The sequence below is a fragment of the Crotalus tigris genome, unplaced genomic scaffold (genome assembly GCF_016545835.1).
Source record: "Crotalus tigris isolate CLP2741 ecotype Arizona unplaced genomic scaffold, ASM1654583v1 scf7180000017765.3138416, whole genome shotgun sequence".
Lineage (NCBI taxonomy): Eukaryota > Metazoa > Chordata > Lepidosauria > Squamata > Viperidae > Crotalus > Crotalus tigris.
In genome coordinates this window covers 118,012-140,328 of record NW_024096620.1, presented here as the reverse complement: position 1 = coordinate 140,328, position 22,317 = coordinate 118,012, and the positions used below count along the sequence as shown (strand labels likewise).

General features: G+C 40.3%; 1 protein-coding gene across 3 annotated transcripts in view; it reads right to left on the bottom strand.

Moving 5' to 3' along the window:
* FOXN2 (forkhead box N2) overlaps positions 1-22,317 on the bottom strand; it is a 118,587-nt gene that overhangs the window by 51,704 nt on the left and 44,566 nt on the right. The window contains exons 1-2 of one of the 3 annotated variants that reach the window (XM_039341425.1): positions 11,605-11,823; positions 8,685-8,773 (exon numbers count right to left, since the gene is read on the bottom strand). The exons of 1 other annotated variant lie outside the window; for it this stretch is intronic. The gene's annotated coding sequence lies outside the window, so the exon portion shown is untranslated. Of the gene's footprint in view, positions 1-8,684; positions 8,774-11,604; positions 11,824-22,317 lie in introns of those variants that run through there. One more of the 3 variants, XM_039341424.1, reaches the window with a different exon arrangement.

Below are 22,317 nucleotides of genomic sequence, written 5' to 3'. Positions count from 1 at the left end.
TGCTTAGCGCTATTCCTCAGCCCATCAGAGTCGGCTGCGATCGGCTCACAGAGGCCTAAGAGCCTCTTCTAAATTAGGACTGTAAACTGCCTCAAATCACTTAAAAACAAGTGAACTAAAACTGCTAACTGCAAAAAAAACACAAAAACAAACCTAAGTCTAAATTCTAAATATCTCTATTTTCCAGAATCAAATTAGTTTAAAACTAGTCTAACAGAGGAGCCACCAAAGTTGCATCCTAATGAGCTGAGACTAAGAAAAAACTGGGGAAAAGACCGCCTAAAGGAGGCGTGGCTAAAGTCTCAACTGAGCAGGAAGGCTGAGATTACCCATCGGTGGATGCTACATCTATCATGCTGGAGAACAACCAAACTGAGAGATCACCAAGGACTCCATATCCTCATCTATTGGATGCACCAAGCTCTTAAAAAAATAGAAGCCCTTCCAAAAAGATGGTTGGATAAGCAAATTTAATGCACCGTACATTTGTGACATTAAAGTGTGAACTGAAAAAGTCTAATAAACATCGAGATTTTTGCTAATCAAGCTCAGTTTTATTTGGACCCAGCCAAAAATGCCTCCATTTGAATATAAGGAATTATTTTTTGTATATAAGAACACATTTCCCAATGGGAAGGATAAACTCTGTAATACACAGATTTTCTCTAAATTAAAACACCATAAAACTTTTACCACAAATGTATTAAACCTGTAGCTTACAACAGAGCTGCAACTTCATGCTTGCTGGTTTGCTGTAACCCACCTTGATTAAATTCTGCATCAAAGACATTTGATAAGTTGTAAAGCAATGGAATTTATATTCTTTCTCTACATAAAAGAAATACTGTCTTCATTTCACAGTAGGAACCTAGAGCACATCAGTGTGAATCAAACAGAGTTATGACATCTAATCAAGTGCAGGTTTCTATAGCAATGGCACTGTGATTTCTTCAAACCTAACTGGCAGCTGATTTGTGGCAAAATACACCATACTTTACATATGTGAACATCCACAGAAAAAAAAGCATTCTGGGAGGTTGCTGTTTTTACCATCCTGTTTCTCTCCCACGTACTGAGCTGACAGAGGGCTGATTTTCTCACAATAACGAAGGGATTTTAATTCTAGCTACCTAGTAGTATTTCTCTCCACCTTGCCACATAAAGCTGATAAAGCCATCTAACTTCAAACAGCTTGGAAGGAATAATCTTAGCCAAAAACTGTTCCTTTTCGCAACTTCTATTTACTGTCTCGAATACCTAAAAATTGCCATGCAATATATAAATCCAGCTGCTGCTGTTTTATTATTTCATATATAATTTTTGAAATTTATGATAAAGTATTTCATTTCAAATTTCCAAAGAGTTAGTGTGCATTCCTGTTTTCCAAGCCCTTAGGTTTTATTGTTAGCCATGATGTCTGTACTAAGCAAGTAACAGTAGACCATACATGAATAGAGTGGCAAACCTATTCAGTGTTAACTTTTGAGCCAGGCATGCAAAAAGTAGAAAGAACAAGTCCCAGAACTTTTAATATAACACATTAATATAGTGCAACAGACATAAAACTAATTCAGATTGTGTCCTGTTCACTTATTTGGTCTGTCCTTTCCCCTTTTGTAAAAATCTCAACACACAAAGGTTTAAAGCTTCTGCCAAATCAAAATGGCACATCTCTGCACTATGCTGATTTCAAACTAGCTTCTAATTATAATCCAAGTTAGCCCTAACAACAGTTTATTTGTGATGCCAAATTAGAAAATAAGCAAACTGAATAAGGAGAAACAGATTGCTGAGGGAAGGTTAGAGACAGCCTGTGAGCTATGATATGCTCCCCACTTCATACTATAATACAGAACACAAAAAGACATTTGCTCAGGTCAGATTATCTGTCCAGCCTAGTCCAATTTTCTCCAATTAGGAACGCTCCAACTATATGTGACATCGCCCATAATTCCCAACTAATATGATCACACAAGAGTAGAATTGATCCAATTGGGACGGTATCACATAGAGAAGGGCTAGCTGTTCCAGCTCAAACAAATGTTCTTGAATTGGAAACACTTTTCAGTGCATCCAAGCAACTGAGCATTTCTCTCCCCCTGCTTGTTTGTGAGAGATAGTCACTGTGACTTTTTTTCTTGAAAAGCCAAATGCAGCTTTGGAACTGCCAAGCTGAACTAGTACCATGGGTAATTATTAAATTCCTAATTATTTTTATTAAGCGGACATTCTACATATGTTTTAAAAATCCACATTACAAAGCTTTGCCCAAGAAAGTATATGTTGCCTCATGTTATAACTTAGGTAGGATTTTTTGTTTCCAGTAGAAGGATCCTCTCACCTCCTTGCTCATAGTCTGGGCATCAGAGCCCCTCTCTGAGAGATATGGGCGGTTTAGAAATAAGAAATATAAATAAAATAAAATAAAATAAATAACATCAGGCAGCCTGGGAAGGCTGAAGCTAGCAAGTGTGCTACATTCCGAACAGTGTCATGTTCAGCTTCCATGACTTCCTGCTTGCTCAGCATTGCACATTCCAATCAGCGTCTGAACAAATGGACTGTGCCCTCATTACCAACACTTAAACCTTTGGCATGTAATGCTAGAGTGCATTATGTTACGATGCTTTTAGGGCGTGTGTGTGCAGAAGAGTGCAAGTGGGGGCAGGGAAGGAAGAGGAGGATTGTTACCAAACCTGTAATTATTAAGTGACATCACATAAAACTTGTTTTTGTTCCAAGCTGAACTGGTTTAATAAAATAAGGGAGGAATTCCATGTGAAAAACAGAGACAGCTGAAACAGCACTATAAGGCAGCGAGGACTTTCATGCACAGAGCAACCAGAACCCAAAAAGCAACAGTGAAACTTTGATGCTGTTTAGCATTGTGGGAACAAAGAATATGGTGAAGTTCACACGTCATTAGAGGCTATTGTTTACTGAATAAATCACACATTAATAGAATTTTACAATAACCTGGATGAATGACTAGATTCATCCAACAAACTAAGCCAAATTCAAACGAGCACATGATGATTTAGCTTGATTTAGCTCAGTCAGTAGTTCTGCTTGCTTACTGTATGTGTATTTGACAATCAGTTATACAGGTTCAACTGTATTTGAGCCTAAAACACAGAATGTTACCTTGATCATGGAGACTGAATCTATCCTGATATTCTGCACCTTGACAGTTCATTAGAGTATTTTACCTCCCAACTTTCAAAGTAGATGCAGCTTCTTTGAAATAAATGACCATTTCATTCTGATAACTTAATATTCTAGTGGAACCACTGCATGTTAACAGAGAAAAACCTAAATAAGCAACTTAAGCTTCATTTTGCTTAGCCATCAAGCGTAAGAACAATCATTCACAGAAAGTAGGATACGTTCTAGAAAAATGCAAGGGATCTAAGCAAAGAATTATATTCATTTCTTTTTCCCTTTGTTCTCAGAATTTACCACATATCTGCTAGTATACACTACCCATTTCACCGGAGCTGCTACTGGGATCAGAGGTCAGATTTAAATCCCAAAATGCACTGCAGAGAGCCTATACTTGATTACAATCCTACTTACACCACCATGTATCCAAGACAACTGAAGCATTATGTTCTCCTCAGGGATAAAAACCTCTCAGTTATAGGTTTAGACAAGCTGGCATATCACTTGGCCAGACAAAACATGCATAGTGGAATATTGCTCAGCATCAGAAAACCAAAAAATCCAAGTTATTGTTGATTCTCTGTTGTCTGATGGCAAGACCTTCTGATAGTTAAATCAGTCTTAAGATTTTAAGCACATCCAGGATGTGCACTCAGCTTTGCCATTTGCATTATTAATGAGACATGTCAACAATCAGCCTTTTTCCCATAAGTATCAGGTGGCTGGTCCATTTTTTAAATGGCTCATATATGCTTATATGTACCCATCCTTTGTTGTAAACCTCATTTAGCAATTAAAAGGACTACTGAAAAACCAGCTATGAAAAATAGTATAGGAAGTATAATGCCGTTAGCAAAGAACCTAGCTAACTGGGACTTTCCACAATTGCTTCTCCTGGGTTCAAATGACCCATGTCTTGATATGCTCAACACTGAAAAAAGAAGAAGTTTGCCTTAAGAAAGGGGGGAAAACATGCAGGTAGTCCTTGACTTACAACCATTTAGTGAGCGTTCGAAGTTACGACGACACAAAAATTGACTTATGACCAGCATCCCCATGGTCACGTGATCAAAATTCAGAGGCTTGGCAACTGACTCATACTTATGACGGCTGCAGTGTCCTGGGGTCATGTGATCAGCTTTTGAGACCTTTTACAAGCTAAGCCAATGGGGCAGGTAGATTCACTTAATGACCCTGTTACTAAATGAACAATTGAAGTGATTCACTTAACAAACATGGAAAAAAGGTTGTAAAATGGGGCAAAATTCACTTAACAAATGTCTCACTTAGCAACAGAAATTTTGGGCTCAATTGTGGTCATAAGTCGAGGTCTACCTGTGTACATCTATATGGAACAGAGCAAGGAGGTTTTTCAATATGGACGTATGTTTTTCACTTTGAAAGCTTCTCCCCCATTTGCACCTACCGACAATACAGTCATGCCCTAGTAATATCTATTTTTTTGCAGCGTCTTGATGTTGTTGCTTTCCTTTTACACCCAGACCATGAGTAAGATAGGCTTAAGTTCTTCTTAAGTGCATCAGTGTTAAAATAATGTTTTCCTTCTTTTTTCCACACCATCTAAAGATAATTGCAAGTTATATGAAATTTACATTTATGCATTATTTTGGAGGAAAGTGAGGTGGACAGAGCTGAAAGAGCAATCAGTTTTTCTTTCCTGCCAATTCAAGTATGGTCAGATAACACTCAACAGTGTAGAGAGGAAAAAGCTGCATCAGAATTAAATGCTTCAGTGTCAAAATTAACAGTTAGCCTAGCTGGACTACTTTTTAGCCTAAGAATAAGTTCAACAAATTGTTCAACAAGCCATGGGTGTGCACAATATGTGACTGTTTTTCATTAAGTGATTTTTAGGGGGGGGGAAGGAAGAAAAAAAAGAATATTTCCAGTTGATTTTAGAGGCTTAAGTGAATCAACACCTAAACATTTCTACTTCCTGAAACACTAACATAAATCATAGGCCAAACTAATTACATTACCAATTAAAATGTTAAATTAAATATCCTTCAATAACATAAGTCTGTTTTTTGTATATATGCAACTGAACATTTCCATTCATCCCACCAAATGTAACTTTTCAGAATATCAGGCTCAGATTCTAGCAAAACTTGGAAGAAAATAGTATGTTCTATTTTTGGACAACTGTTGAGCCTGACTATAAATGTGGCCTTCTGCCAACGCACATAGCATCATTTGTTTGATAAAATGTATAACCGTAGACAGGCAGTAAATTGTGATGATTTTGCTTTGCTGTATATACACACATCTATTGGAATGGATAGGGCAAATTCATGAGCACGAAGAACCAAAATATACATACAACTTGATTTGCAAGGCCATAGCTCTATTTGGAAAAACTCTGTGAAGTCTGAAAAGGTTCCAAAAATGCCTATAATCCTCCCATTTCAGTAGTGGCTGAGCACAGAATAGGGATAGTGTTTTTGGACTGGCATGTATAACTGCAATTTTACGATTATGCTGTAAATGCTCCCACAAAATGGCTCTTTTGTCACAATGCACCCATTTCCCAGAAGATAGTACAAAGGCAGCCGACCAGAGACGTTGGGAGTCTGTAGTATGCTAATATGAGAAATACATAAATTAACATGATTGTTGGTTTGGAGAATGTTTTTTCTGAGATGCAGATGTACAAGATTTATAAAATAGATACAAGATGTCCAAAATTCCCAGATGTACAAGAGAAGCTATGTTTCAAAATGCCCAGAAGTCAGATGACTGGATCCAATAGTCCCTTCCTGTTCTTTGATTTTGTAGTGCTAATTATTCTGGTATCTAAGATTTTATAGACATAGTAGCCCCACAGCGAGATAGGCAGCTAATACATTTAATAAATAAATAAATTTCCCCATAGCAAAAATCAGTAAGGTGTACAGGTCAGCATGCCAGACAAATTGGAAAATCATCCCTCATCCTCAGTGATGATCACTACAGCCTACATGGCTTTAGTTCTGCACATAAAGAGGAAAACACTCTTCCCACTCCTCATAATCCAGGAAAATATCTGTTGACTTCTACTTCCATGGGAGCTCCCTGTGTAATATCAAACCTAATAAACTGTGAACTCTGTAACGTGCAAGCTGTCTATGCTACAATAGTCCTAAAATGCAGAGGGAAGCAAGAATAGTGAGCAAGAGCAACTTGTCCCCATTTTTCAACCTCTTATCTAACTAAGTTAGAACCATTCCAAAAGCCTTACACCCTTTCAATTTCCTATAGAGCAGTGATGGCAAGCCTTTTAGAGATTGAGTGCCCAAACCGTAACCCAAAACCCACTTATTTATCTCAAAGTGCCAGGGCCGCATCAGCATTGTGGTGCGTTCGGAGGGGGGCAGCAGGGGGGCATGGCAGACTGGGTTGTCATGGCCGGGATGGGCGTGGCCACCTCCAGATTGCTCATGGGGGGATGCCTGTGGGGCTGGGCAAGATTGGGGGAGATCCAGGGGATCTCTGGTGGGTGGGACAGTGGGTAGCAGGCTCGTCCTGTGGGGTAAAGCAGGGGATAGGGCAGGGGTGCCATTGCTTCCGGGCAAGGCAAGGCGAGGCAGGGGCGGCTGCTGACACCATTGGCCCCCGCACACAGAGGCCAGCAAGTGCATGGGGGCATGCTCTACCACCTCTACTTGAGCTTGCTAGCCGGCTGCTTCGCCTCCTTTGTGGTGGGTGGGGCTGTTGCTCCGGGTGACAGCAGCGGCCTAATGGACCTGCGTGAGATGCTGGCAGCGGGTGTGCCCACAGAGAGGGCTCTGAGTGCTGCTTCTGGCATGCGTGCCATAGGTTTGCCATCACTGCTATAGAGCAAATCATTGCAACTGTTTGAGGCCCTACAAACCCTACTTGCAAGGCCAAATGGGTCTTAGAGCGGACTATACCATATTTTGTTTCAGATTAAAAGGGGAACAATTACACAGAGTAATTAATTTAACTTTATGTGGCAGGCATGGATGTGATTCAAGATCCCATATTACAACATAACATGGAATAACTTACGATTGGTTTACAACTACCTACTGTATTACAGCCAACCAGATGTTTGATTCCCTCAGTTTCAAAATGGAATGAAAACATAATTTCAACCTATATTTCATAATGAGCAAGCAGAATAGATACTAGGCTATTAAAAATTATATTGGCCCTCTGAAACATAAATCCTTTTATGCCCAACTATGTACAGTTCTGATATTATGTAACTTCGTTCAGATTTTCTGCCCTAGGCTTAGAAGGAAAACAATGTCATTTTGCCTAATAAAATCTCTCTCTTTTAGGGAAAGATCATGTTGACTGTGGAAATGCAAAAGATCCTGTCAAGATACTAGGAACAGTAATGTAAGTAGTTCAAAATTACAGGCTCATATGCATCAACATATCAATTCAATATGAGTAAACTGCCTGCCAGTTTACTTTGTGTCTAGATGGAGTTGAAATATTGGACAATGTAATGTATAAAGGTAAGAAAAACTCCAATACAAGGTCATGATTGCTCTCCTGGCATTTCCTCTGCTCCAAATTCTAGTACTTATTAAGAACACATTACCTGTGTGCTGCACAATTGTGCATTTCCCTATTACAACAGGGATTTTTGTTCCCTTTGAAGAATATAGATTTTTACGATTCAAAACAGTTTGGATGTGCAGTCCTATGCATACTTAATTGCTTTTTTTAATTCAATGGAACACATTTGAATGGATACATACAGCACTGTGCAAAAAGCTTTTGGGATGTTATCTACATTTTACACTATTACTGTTACTTAAGTCAATTTGTCCATGTGATTTTAAAACTTTTTATCTTCAAGGAACTTTTTCCATATTAGCACTGGTGAAGCACTAAAATTCAAACAGGGCATGTAAACTATGATTGGAGAATATGGGGCTAAGTGTGTGCTGGCTCTACCTTTACTTCTTGTGTGTCCACCTAAACCTATCCATCTCCAACCTCATTAAAAAACAAGATTTGGAAAGGATAATGGTTTCATTAGTTTTCATTTGAGTGTAGTAAAAGACCTGGATAAAATCTAGTCCATATCACCCAGGAGGTTTGAATTTTCTAGTGAAAAAATCAGTATGTACATATGTTTTGGCCTATGTTAACTTTGCTTAGCAATATGCACACTATTCTGAAGAACATAAGCAGAAAATTATGATTTTCTATATGTTGCTGAATCACAACTCCAGCAGTTCACTCAACAAAGCTGTAAGTGAAGAGATATTGAGAATTGTAGTTTATCAACATCAGAAAGGACACTGTTCCAAATCACAAAGGGGGGAAGGGGGAATGAATGATAAAACGTGCAGTCTTGACACAAATTACATCAAAAAACAGGATACAGATATATAAAGTGGATTATTCCCCGTATAGTCATTGCAAAGTGCCATCATTTTGATATAAACTGAGTTTGCAACAAATGCCAACCCTTCCTTTAAATATTGCCATTAATACTCATTATTATTACAAACAAGGTGGTCAGATAGTACAATACTTACTGGTAGAGATCATGACAAACTTTATAGGGGAAACCCTCATTCATAAGTGACATAATACAAGTCAGCTGAAAAGAACATCATCTAATAATCTGTAATGAAAGAAAGAACTTATGAATTATACAAAGTTTTTTCCTTCTGATGGGCTGTAGCGGAAATTGAGAAGGGTAATCAAATTCTTGCAAAAGTGAGCTTTAGTAATTAAATTTAGTAAATTCATTCAAAAATTTTATTTATTCCAATGTTCAAGATAGTTTTCAATAATAAACAACATCGTAAAAAAATGCAGTTAAAATCAAAGCCAAAATTAAATCCTATCATTATGAATAGTTGCTAAACAGTTAGTGAAAGAAGTTTTTCCCATCTTCCTAAACTGTGGCACCAAGTACACTGTTTTAGAAGTACATTCCATATTTCAATATGGGAAGACATATTCCCAGTTTCTCACTACCCAGGTTATATATTTAAGCTGTAAAGAAATTTAGGGTGTACACTAGTTCAGCCTTCTCCCATTGGTGCCCTTTTACACCTGTGCAAATATGCTATAATTCTCAAGTATAACTGCTTTTTGAGATTATTAAATTTCAACACATCAGATATGAAAATTAATGGTTTAATACTAACCAATTACTGTGAGGGGACACATTAAAAATATGTCACTGAACTATTCTCAACTGTGTTTTCTGATTCAAACTAACTGATCTCTACAAAAATGCTGCAATTTTTTCATCACAAATACAATAAAAATAAACACAACTGTAAGTAAATGGTAAACTGCTTAGAACTGTGTTTGGATTGAACAGCACATAAATTGTGCTGATACATTAAAAGAACAATGTATTTTAATATAACATGTATTTTAAAAGAGCAGAGACACATACATGCCTTTCACCTGCAAAATAAAATATTTGTGGAGGAGGGAAGAATACTAGCATCTTCTAGACAACAATGCAACAACCTCCAATTTGCAGAAATGGCTTCAGATGGCTTTCATGTTCAGGACTATTAGAAAAGAACAATAGTAGACCATTGTTTCACTAAGTTCTATATTTCATACATAGAGAGATGGGGGTTAAAGTGTGTTTAAAACTGAGGATGTATTTTCTAAATATTTCAAATATGTTTGCAATTGTGCAGTTAACAATTTTCAAAAGGAGATTACTATTCTTTCTACCCGTTTGCACAATCAAAACGAAAAGGGTGCAAGTTTGTTTTGTGCACTTCAATTCAGTTTTATAAATAAAGAGTTTACATTACTGTATTTTTTAGTAGCCGGAAGCAAAGAAAAACGGCACAGAGGGAGGAGGGGTTGATGCAATATTGCAGAGATCGCATGGAGGGGGTTCCTGTTCTTAAGCTCCCCTGGAGGAGGAGGAGCTCTACTCTGTGTGCCTGGCTTTGTGTTGAGCTGCTTACACAGAGCCACACGCTCCCACAGTCGCCCGTGTGACCCCATGGCCGCCTCTCCCTGCGCAAGACTTTGCCGGCCACGTGGCTGTCACAGCCTCAACCAAAATGGGGGAAGCCAAACTGGCGGAACTAAACAAATCGCAACCGATGACAAGGGAGGGGGAGGGGGAATCCTATTTTAAACTGGAAGAAATGCAACTTCCAAGAGCTAAGTTTTCTGCAATCTGGTCGAGAGATTTTTGCCGTACAACTTCGCACGGAAGAAAACTGACAAGCTTTTCCTTCCTCCCGCGTTGTTTTAAGGATATAACATTTCTGCAGTTGCTCAAGCATTTCCTTTCCCCCTCTCTATTATGACCGTCCGTAGAGGAAAGGAACAGCCACATGGCAGCGGTCTCCCACGAGAGCAACGCCAAGTCCAGGGGGAGAAGAAAGGTGGTATTTGCGACAGCCGAGCAGCCCGAAGGAGTCCCCAGAATCTTAAAGCCAATCCCTGATCGCGGAAAAGACTCGAGCCCTTCCCCACCGTCACCGAAACTCATCCCCCCCCCCCGCCTGCCTGCCTACTCTCGAAGCCGTAAAACTCTCCCCTCGATTAGACGTCGCAACGCCTCCGGAGTACAACTCGCAGCAGGTCCCTATCAATGCACAGACATTACCAGCTATTTCGAGGATATTGTTCTTCGATCAGCAAGCACAATCGTCTCCAGTAGTTCCCCTACATTCATAAAACAAGCCTTTCTAGCCTGTTCACATGCCTTTCTCGTTTAATTTCACTTCTCCCCGCGTCCCATTTGAGCCGTCGGGCAGACCGATTGCTCCCAGTGCAAATGCTAACTGCCAGACAACCGAAAGTCCTTCTTCCCCAACCTTTGGCCTCTGCAAAATTGGCTGGAAGAAGCCCTACTTCGAAGCTGGTGGAAAGCGACCCCTCTTTCTTTTAAGTCGCTCCTTTGAAATACTTAACCTTCTTCTCCTACTCCTCCCCCCAGCAAGAAGGCACAAAGCTCTGCCTTGGCCATGCAAATATTTTTCCTCCCAGATGAACAAATAGAGCCTCTGGAGGTACAAACTCCAATTTACACAGATCTTCGACTCTTCTAACATACGCTCGACCCGATCACCTTTTCCTCCCCATTTGCAGCTTTTGCTCGATTCCACCCATTGCCCGAATTAAACGTTTAGCCAGAGCGCGCGGAGACACGCAAGGACGCCAGCGGCGCAATTTAAGCCTCGGCGTTACCCAGCTCACATTGTGCAACTGAGGGAAGAAAAGCTCAGGCAGCGTCTTCCTCACACACATCTTAGCCCCACATCTGGAAATATTTATTTTAAAAAAGGAGGGGAAAGGAAAAAGAGAGAAAGACTAGCTAGAACTTAGCATTTAAAGATTTGGAAGTTACAAATAAATGGAAAGAACAGAAAATCCCAAATTAGGAGGGAAATGAAAGAAATATTTGATTCCCGCCCACTTTCCCCAGAAATAGTTAATAAAGGAAACATTCCAACTCACTGTACTCATGAAGCAGGCGCATGGGGGGGGGAGAGGATGGGGGCACAATATGGCAGCAGTAGCAGCAATATGGGAAATGTGTCACAGAACAGCAGCGTCGCCGCCTCTGGCTTTCCCTGCCCTGCGAAGCAGCAATAGCAGCGGCGGAGCCACCTCCTCCCTCTGTCTCCCCATAGCAACAAGGCGTCCGAGCCATTAACTCCTCCTTCTTCTCCTCTTCCCGCATGCTAACCTTCCTTGCTCACCGCCAACTTTCGCCTCCCTTTATTGTAAATGGGCCGATTCCTTTCCTCGCTTCTCCTAGGACAGAAGAGCCGAATCCATTCGAAAGGAAAAGGGTGGGCTGGTATTTTTTGTCGGGGTGGGGGGCGTTTAGTTAATGTTAATATCTGTAAATATGCACGCACAACCGGCATCCCGTGCTCCTCTGGAGAAAAAGAAAAAGGCATGGAATTCCTCTAGTTCCTCCACAGCTTGACCTTGAATCAGTTCATTCAGGGAACATCCTTAAAGTTTTGTCTATTACAAAAGTGGAATTAATCTATTATTGGAATTGACCATATTATCGAGAGAAGGAAGTAGAAGAGTTCAGTTATAAAAGCAAAAACATGACCATGGGCTGACTGTGGAACAGATCACAAATTGATCACATGCAAGTTCCAAGAAAGCCAACCAGTTTCCATGGCATGATCTTCACTATATATTCATCATTTGCAAGGAGAACATCAGGAAATCCTGAACTTTATTGATTGGGAACAAGAGAAACTATGAATAATCTTAAAGAAGATGTTAAGGAAGGATAAATGTGAAAGAGAGACAATGAAAGATGAAGGAACTGAAGAAAGCAAACTAGATGTCAGAACAAACAACAGAATTTTTGAAGAAAAGATGAGGTAGATAATTTGCTTAATGACTGATCGCTTAACAACCATTTGAAGTTACAACAGACATCCCTCCCCAAGCTATTTACCACATCCAGAGATCTGACAGTTGTATGCGCCCCACAGTCACATGACCACATATCAGGTGCTTGGCAACTAGCTCATCTTTACTGCCAGTTGCAGTTTTCTCAATCAGGTTATTGGGATTTATAATTTTTTTTTCGGTTTCCAGCAAAAAATACCCACAGGAATATATGGATTTGCTTAATGACTGGTGTATTCACTTAACGACTGCTGGGTTCACTTAATGACTGCCATATTTGCTTAACAGTTGCTGCAAAAAAATTAAAAATCAAGTTTGGTCACATGGGTGCCTTGAGTTACGATTTACAGCCTTCATTACTTACTATGGAAATTCAGACTCCATTCCGTCTTGAGGACTACCTTTAACAACTGATTCAAGGAAGATCAAACAAGGACTAAAGGAATGTAGTGAAATTATGTATACTAGAGATATTAACATCCAAGATATCCCAGAAAATGTGTCCTGCTTATCTGAATGTCTAATGCTAGAAAATGAAATTAGATCAGTACTTCGCTCATTACTCAACTGGAAGGCTATAGGAATTGATGAAATATATAAAAATATGTCAAGCAACTGAACAACAAACTGTAAAGGATCTAACAACCTATGTCATCATACACAGTTATTTGCTCTATGTTATCCTGTACTTTCAGCTTTCCAAGAGCATTGCATTTGTTCAGGTCAATATATGATACTGTTTGTTTACATTCTTATATGTATGATACAAGATTTCAGAAACAGCCTTCTATATTTAAACACGGGGGCAATAAAATAAAAGTACAAGAAATGACACAACCAGTATATTCACAGCATTTGAGATTACTGTTCTATTATATACCGAAGAGAAGGTACAGTATCAGTTTTCCAGTCAGATTGTGTTTAAACTTAATTTTAGTCTTTATGAGGTATCGTACAGATCCAGTACTACAAGTATATTAAATCTATCAATGATGGGGTGGGGGAGAAGAAATTTCAGCATGGGAACCTATCATTGCTTTAGATGAAATAAAAGTTTGATATGAACTATGTGATTAGAATTGGTCACCTAGTTTTAAAAATGTGAGTAGTGCTGTGGGATACTTGCACATTATATTTCTGTTGACATGGCTGCTTCCAAGTTACCAAGACCATGATTATACTAATAATGTTCTTCCAAAGTCATACTTATGTAAAAGAACTATATAAATTTATATAAACTAAATAAATAATATTCCCTCTATTTATTTGCAAGTATATGTCAACCTTCACTGTTGACAATGATTAAAACTAAGTTAAATAGATAAATCAACACAATACACTGTATCAAAACAGTCACTACCAGCAAGTAAACTATCCTAGTCATAAAAATCACAAAACCCAATGACAATCAACCTCAAAAATCAAATAACAATGTCTGAACAGCCTTGAAAAAAAAATTCAGTAACAATGGTGCCATACTCACCTTGGGGACAAAGAATGCTAAAAGAATGGGGTTCATTCAAGAGTAGTAAGTCCTTTAGGTCTGTGTTCCCTGATTTCTTTCAGGGACTGCACCTTGTATGTCTCTTACCTAGGCTGAGCAGGTTTTACCTGGAATGAACAGTCCCTAAATTATCCTGGAGTGAAATGTTTTGAATGTAATTCTAACATGGATACAGAAAAATAGATGTCATATCACAATAGTGATTCTCCTCTGGCCACATTTTATACCAAGTGAAATTTCTGGACCACTTTCAAGGGTAGTTACTGTATTTACAGTGTATTTGACCTTACATCTAGTCCTTGTTTAGCATATTCCTTGTAGAGCAACTGTTCACAGTTACAATGGTAATTGTAACTTTGTAACAGTTCTCACATTTACAGCCTTTGCAACTCCATAAAGCAAAGGAAACCTGAAATACAGTAAGATCTTAAGCACAGCCATTAAAGTTGAGTTGCTAATCCAGTTGTGGTTGATAAATGAGAATTTTCCTTTAATCAAATTACATGTGATGAAGATAGGAGTTATTATTATCAGGGTTTCATGGTTGAAGTAGGATTATAAACTGGCAAATCAATCAGAATAGAGCTGGAAGCGACCTTAGAGGTTTTGTAGTCCAACCCACTGCTCAAGCAGGAGACCCTGTACCATCTCAGACAAGTGACTGTCCAGTCTCTTCTTTAAAACCTCCAGTGATGAAGCACCCACTACTTCCAACAACAAGCTTAGTCCACTGGTTAATTGTACTCACTATTAGGAAGTTTCTCCTTTATTCTGGGATGCTTCTCTCCTTGATTAGTTTCCATCCATTGTTTCTTGTCCTGCCTTCTGCTGCTTTGGAGAATAAGTTGACCCCATCATCTTTGTGGCAACCTTTCAAATACTGGAATACTGCTATCACATCACCCCTAGTCCTTCTTTTCTCTAAACTAGTCAAACCCAAATCCTGCAACCATTCTTCATATGTTTTAGTCTCCAGGCCTTTAATCATCTTAGTTGCTCTTCTTCACACTTTTTCCAAAATCTCAACATTTTTTTGTAACATGGTGACTAAAACTGGATGCAATATCTCAGCTGAACAAAGGCCATGGTTTCTGTTTGGTGTTTCAGAGAATGCATGAGTCTAAGAAGACACCAAGTTGCAGACTTGCTTCTTCATGTGAAAGGTGGCCCTATCTACAGCTAACCTTGGAATTGCCTCTGAGTTCGTTTCCAGATAGGCAGCAATTCAACCTTTGTAAAGAGTTAGTTTGAGCTGGTTTGTACAACCTCCACAGCCTCTGGACACTGAATCAGAACTTCCAAAACATCTCCAGCTCAGCCTTGGAAGTTATACATCAGGGGTGTCAAACTGGGCCGGATGCGTCATGCCGAAACTGCGCCCACCCCATTGCTGGCAATGGAAAAAAAGTCACAATACATCACGACATGTCACACTCTGGAACAGTATTCTGCCAGATATTAGATTGACCCCCACATTCTTTAGTTTTCAAAACGACATAAAGACCAGGGGGTTTTTTCAACAGAACTTTGGGACTTGATAACATTATCTTGTTCTTCCTTGCCAGGGAATGTCTAGATGTGTATTGTATTGTCAGTCTCTGAGGTATTTGGGATTATATATTTTTATGTTCCAATAGAAGAGAAATTAGAAATGGAAATCTGTTGAAAACAATCCACAGTAATTAAGTGCTCCATTACCAAAGTAACAACCCAAATTCCCACAAGAGAAGCCATGTAAGAACATTATTCAGATGAGAACTAATGCACTGCAGCAACCTGGAACATCAGAAAAAGGAAACAGATCACTTATACATCTTCCAACAAAATGGACACCCATACAACTTTATCAAAAAGTCCAGACCACTACATTTACTGCAGCAGAACAAACAGAAGCTATGAAAAGGATAATACTGTCATACATCAAAAACATCCCAGAAACAACCAACAGATTATTACAACCACATGGCATCACATACCGTACAATCAACCAAAGCCCTCCAAAACATGTTAACTAACCAAAATTTAACTGGGAAAATTGTGAGGATCCTAAACCAAGCCAATTAAAAAATGCTAGGAAACTCCTGGAAGTCTAGCATTCACACAAATCAGATTTCAATAGACACAGAGAAATAAACCATATTTATATAGCATTCAAAAGAGACAATAAAAAGCTAAGAAAGAAACAAGACTAGAATACATTTTCTCCAGCAGCCAACACCCAGATAAGAGAAATTAACACCAGACTATCAATCAAGCAGAAAACAATACCCTAATTAAGGAATTACCAAGGAGAAAACCATACCATTACCAACAGTGACAGGGCAAGCTACTGTATATAAACAGGGAGCAAACTCCATCCTCAATACTACTGATTATATTACCTAGTTGGATAATAAAATGTTTGCAAGCAAGCAACCAAGCTCAGAGAGCACTCATGATTCCGTAGTTTTATGGATCTATTTTATACAATTGTTGAACACAATTCAGGGTCTATACTTACTGGAGTGGCCTATCAATCCACTAAAATATCAGCATATAGATACCTTCCTGCAGACTAATAAATGGTTTTCCAGTAATTTAATTAAGATGTTAAAAAGCAATAGGAAGAAGCCTAAAACACAAGACATCCACATCCAAAGCACCCATGAGTGTGACTGCTCCTTCCTTACAACTATAGACAGGAAATACCACTACGGCAGGAGAGAAAGATCTGCAAAGGAGTAGAGTAGAGTAGAGTAGAAGAATTGGAAGGGACCTTTTAGGCCATCTAGTCCAATCCCCTGACCAAGCAGGAGTCCCTACACCATTTCTGATAGATGGCAATCCAGTCTCTTCTTGAAAGCCTCCCATGAGGCTGAAGGCAATCTGTTCCATTGGTTGATTGTTCTCACTGTCAGAAAATTTCTCCTCATTTCCAGGTTGAATCTGTCCTTGGTCAGTTTCCATCTGTTATTCCTTGTCTAGCCTTCAAGTGCTTTGGAAAACAGGTAGATCCCCTTCTCTCTGTAACAGCCCCTCAAATATTGGAACACTGCTATCATGTCTCCCCTGGTCCTTCTCTTCAGCAGACTAGCCATGCCCAGTTCCTGTAACTGTTCTTCATATGTTTTCGCCTCCAGTCCCCTAATCATCTTTGTTGCTCTTCTCTGCATTTTTTCTAGACATCTTTTTTATAGTGTGGAGACCAAAATTAATTGCAGTATTCTAGGTGTGGCTTTACTAAAGCTTTATAGAATGGTATTAGTACCTCACGTGATCTTGATTAAATCTCTCTGTTGATGCAACTTAGAATTGTATTGGCTTTTTTGGCTGCCACTACACACTTTTGGCTCATATTTAATTGATTGTCCACTAAGACTCCAAGATCCCTCTCACAGTTCCTGCTATTAAGCCTGGTTTCACCCAATCTATATGTGTACTTTTGGTTTTTCTTGCCTAAGTGTAAGAGCTTTACTTTTCTTTACGTTGAATTTCATTTTGTTAGCTAGGGCCCAGTGTTCAAGTCTGTCAAGATCCCTCTGGATCTTGAGCCTATCATCTAGGATGTTGGCTATTCCTGCAAGCTTAGAGTCATCTGCAAATTTGATAAATTCCCCTTCTATTTCCTCATCTAGGTCATTTATGAAGATGTTGAAGAGTACTGAGCCAAGGACAGAACCACTGCTTGCTTCCCTCCATGTAGACATAGTACCATTAAGGAATACTCGCCTATCCCACTTTTTTAAAGCTTGGAATAAGTTGGATTGGATTGGAATAATAGGTTGCTGATAAGTTTAAAGAAGCTGTTGAGAACAGAGGAGTAGGCAGGAAGGACAAATGCCTGCACATGTAGCTGCTGGAACACTTATTTGTTTCTGATTTACTTTAAGTTTTCCATAAAGCATTACCGTACTGTATTCTGGGGAAAAAAATAAATAGCCACATGCTTTTACCAAATACGTATGTGGCTAGAGCCTATTCTACTTTGGGAGGGATTTCCAAAAGACACCTTGTTGAGGATTTATTCCAATCTGGACCCGGTTCTGATCAGGCAAACTAATTTCTCTGAAATAAACTTTGTCCAATGAACATTCCTTACCATAAGCACTAGCAGCAAACAAGAAAATTGTCATGGGATATGAGTAATATTAAATTCTGGGTTTTTAATTTGCTTAAAGTCTCAGCTCTATTCACTAGGCATCAGAACTACCCGATGACTAAAATATGACACCGGTGTCATAAAATGTATGCAAAGCTTACCTAAGAAATCAACACTAGTATCTGTTTTTCAGTACATTTGTCTCATGCCTCAGGGCAGTTCTGTTTCAAGCAAGATACAGTGAATAAAATGAATAAAAACTTTCCGAAGTAGTAATCAGGCACTGGAACTCCTTAGTAAAAAAGGAAATAACATACTTTAATTATTCAAAATCATAATACTGCAGTATGGTGTTGAATTTCTAAGTATTCTCATCATATTCATGCAAATCTATATTGCTGTCCAATTTATTTGTATTATATTTTAAGACATTAACAGGCTTGTATTTCAGGGGCGAAAATTGTTAATAAAGCTGTGAGGGATGTTAGTTGCCCAGAAATGCTACAGTGACATGGGTGGCCATATAAACTGGGTAAATTTTAACAAACTAGCAAACAAACAGAGTTGACCAGGAGTCTGAACCAACTGAGTGCACCTCCATAAATTTCCCAGAATGCAACAGGAAGAGTTCTACATGAAATCTGCAGAGGTTCCTCTCATAACTGGAAAGGATTCCCATGTAACTCATTTCTATAGCAACTGCTGCTAGAAACTGCACAGGCCACAAACTTCTTTCCAAACAGGCCAAGGGACTTGGATTTTGTTGAACCTAAAAATGACAGCTGACATAACCTGCTATATAATCTCTTTTTGGAAGAATTACTCAGCTAGGTTTTGTTTTTAGAAGGTTTAGAGATTCTTCAGGTTTAATTGTTAATAAATCAGCATGACTCCATGCTTTTTTAAAGAATGATCTTTTCAACCAGAGAATTGAGAGCAATTCTTAGTGCATGCAAACTGCCTATGGTAAGATAACAGCTATGACACATGCTGTTGGCTCCATGAAAGGTTTTGCTAGATAATGAAGGACTCCATTAAAAGCATGTCCTTTTTATTTTCTGGCTTATGTCCATCTTATATTGTGATGGATTTGCACGTGGGTGCAGCTGTGTGAAATCATAAAAACATCTATTTTTTAACAATCATCTTTTAACTTAATAATATTCCTCAGTCCTTGAGAAATTATTTTGACTGCCTTTTCAAATATCTTTTAGAAAAAAGGTATACCATTTCAAAGCTTATAGATTTGTAAATACTGTAATTTTCTGCCAGAAGAAAAATGTCTACAGTTAGTATTTTACTATAGAAATAGTAGAACTCTATTTCTACAAAACAGAAGGGGTGTTGTCTTACCTGAACACCTTTTCTCAGCATGATGATGGATAATCCATGGATTGGGTTTCCTGAAGTCCCTTCTGCCCAATAGACTAAGTCTGAGAGTTAGCCACGCCTCCTGCTCCACCTCCGACGAAGGTGAAGCAGCAGACAAAGTCCAACGTGTTGGTTCCCTGACCCCTGACACAGGACCTGGCAGTCACTAAAGGGCGGGAGTGGATTATCCATCATCATGCTGAGAAAAGGCGTTCAAGTAAGACAACGCCCCTTCTCCAGCATGAGGATGGATTGGGACATACCAAAGCCTGCTCTGTCCCTATGGGGGGGAAACAGTCAGGGCATGTGGTCCACCAGACAATACCACTCTTTGCAACACTCTGCAGCCAAATGAAGTGTCAGCAGAAGCAAATTTATCAAGTTTGTAATGATGTATAAACGGAGAGGGTGATGACCAGGTCAATGCCCGACAAATCTCCTCAATAGGCGCTTGAGTTACCCAGGCCGCTGAAGTCGCAGCACTGCAGGTGGAATGAGCAATGATATGGCTAGGGATGGATAAGGACTGGGATTGGTATGCCTTGGCGATACAGGCCTTGATCCACCTTCCAATGGTGGTCGACGAGATCTTCTGCCCCATGGAAGAAGGCTAGAAAGAAATGAAAAGCGCTTCCGATTTACAGAAGACAGAAGTCCACTTTATGTAAAGGCGTAGCGCTCTGTGCACATCCAAGGTATGCCATTGGCATTCTAGATTGTGAGACAGCTGAGGACAAAAGCTCGGCAGAACAATCTCCTGTGAGTGACAGAATAAGGTCTTCACCTTAGGAATAAACAATAGATCCAGCCGAAGGGTCACACAATCCATATGAAAGACGCACAGATCCTCCCTGACAAGAGAGTGCTGCTAGCTCGGATATGCATCTGGCTGAAGTCACTGCCACCAGAAAGGCTACTTTCATTGACAAAAGTCTCAAGTCACAAGACTTAAGTGTCTCGAACGGTGATCTAGTAAGAGCTTGGAGTACACATGAAAGATCCCAAGAGGGATACCTATGGACTGTGGGTGGCTTTGTGTTGATCACCCCCTTAATGAAGGAATGAATCATTGGGTGATGAGCCAGAGAAGAAGAATCGTTGCATGAGAGCACCATGCTAGGGCCGCTACCTGCCTCTTGAGGGTATTCAGAGAGAGGCCTTTGTCGACCCCATCCATCAAATATTCCAAAATTCTAGGCACAGTAAGCAACGACATATCAATTTGATTCCTGCAACACCAACTGAAGAAGCCCTTCCAAGTGGAGGCATAAATTCTATTGGTAGACGGACAGCTGGAAGCCTGGATCATGTTGATAACCCTCGCTGGATAAGACTCTTGAGTCAGACATTGCCGCTCAAGTGCCAGGCGGTTAGCTGAAGCCATTGGGGTTTGGGGTGTTGAAATGCTCCCTGACTGAGCACTAGGCAATCCAGAGGCAGCCTCCAGGGTGCCGAGATGGAAAGGCTCACAAGGTCGGCAAACCACGGACGTCTCGGCCAATGTGGAGCAATGAGAATGACCTTTGCCCTCTCCCGTAAAATCTTGCAAATAACCGCAGGCATTAGAGGAAGAGGGGAAAACGCATACCGTAGGACCCGGGGCCATGGACTGCGTAGAGGGTCCACCCCTCCGTCCCCGGAGATGAAAAATGGGAGAAGAATCTCGGGAGTTGTGAATTTACTGATGACGCAAACAGATCTAGTGCTGGTTGCCCAAATCTGCCCGTTATCTCCGCAAACAGAGGTGGATTCAGACGCCACTCAGAATGGTCTACCGTTGCCCTGCTCAGTGCATCCGCCTGTTTGTTTATCACCCCCGAAATATGGCCTGCCTTGATGGAGGAGAGGTTGTGCTCGGCCCAGAAGCATAGCAGCCTGGCCTCAGTCATGAGCGACTTGGACCGGGTGCTCCCCTGAAGGTTCACGTGAGCTTTGGCCGCTATGTTGTCCGTGAGGAAAGAACGTGCTGACCCCTCACCTTATGTTTGAAGTGTTGCAATGCCAGGTGTATGGCTCTGAGCTCCAGCCAGTTTATATTGTGCTCCAGGTCCCGTCGAGACCAGCGACCCTGAGCCAACTGGGATTGGAAATGAGCTCCCCAGCCAAATAGGCTGGCGTCGGTGGGGAGAATAAGTCATGACGGTTCCTTGAAGTTGGAACCCCTGGCTTCACCATCGGAGTGACTTCAACACAAGAGGTGTCACCCTCACTGACCTGTTGGAGGAGGCAAGCTTCCGCCTCTGAAAGGGAAGGAGGAACCACTGCAGGACCCTTGAGTGCGACCTGGCCCAAGGCACTATGGAGATGCACAAGATTATCTTCCCTAAGAGTTGGGAGAGAGTAATCAGAGGAATAACACGGGCGTGTTGGACCTGCCATACCAGGGCCCGGATACTGATCTGGCGGTCCGGTGACAAATAGACCATGCACCGTTCTGTATCTATTACTGCTCTTAAGTGAAGAAGACGCATGGAAGGAACTAACTGGCTCTTTAGGAAGTTCACAGAGAATCCGTGGTTCTGAAGTACCTCAATGGTGAGGGCCACATCCGACCTCGCTGTCTGAACTGACACAGACTGTATGAGGATGTCATACAGATAGCACTGGACCCATATTGGGCCCTGTCTCAGGTGGGCGGCTTGGACCGACAGGATTTTTGTAAACATCCTCGGTGCAGACACCCTCAGCAGAGATGACAGGCCAAAAGGAAGAGCTCTGTATTGATAATGACAAGATTTGTAACAGAATCTGAGAAATTTGCGATGCCCGAGAAGGATTGGAATATGTAGGTACGCCTCCGTGAGGTCAATTGACGTCAGGAAGTCGTTCCTCTTGA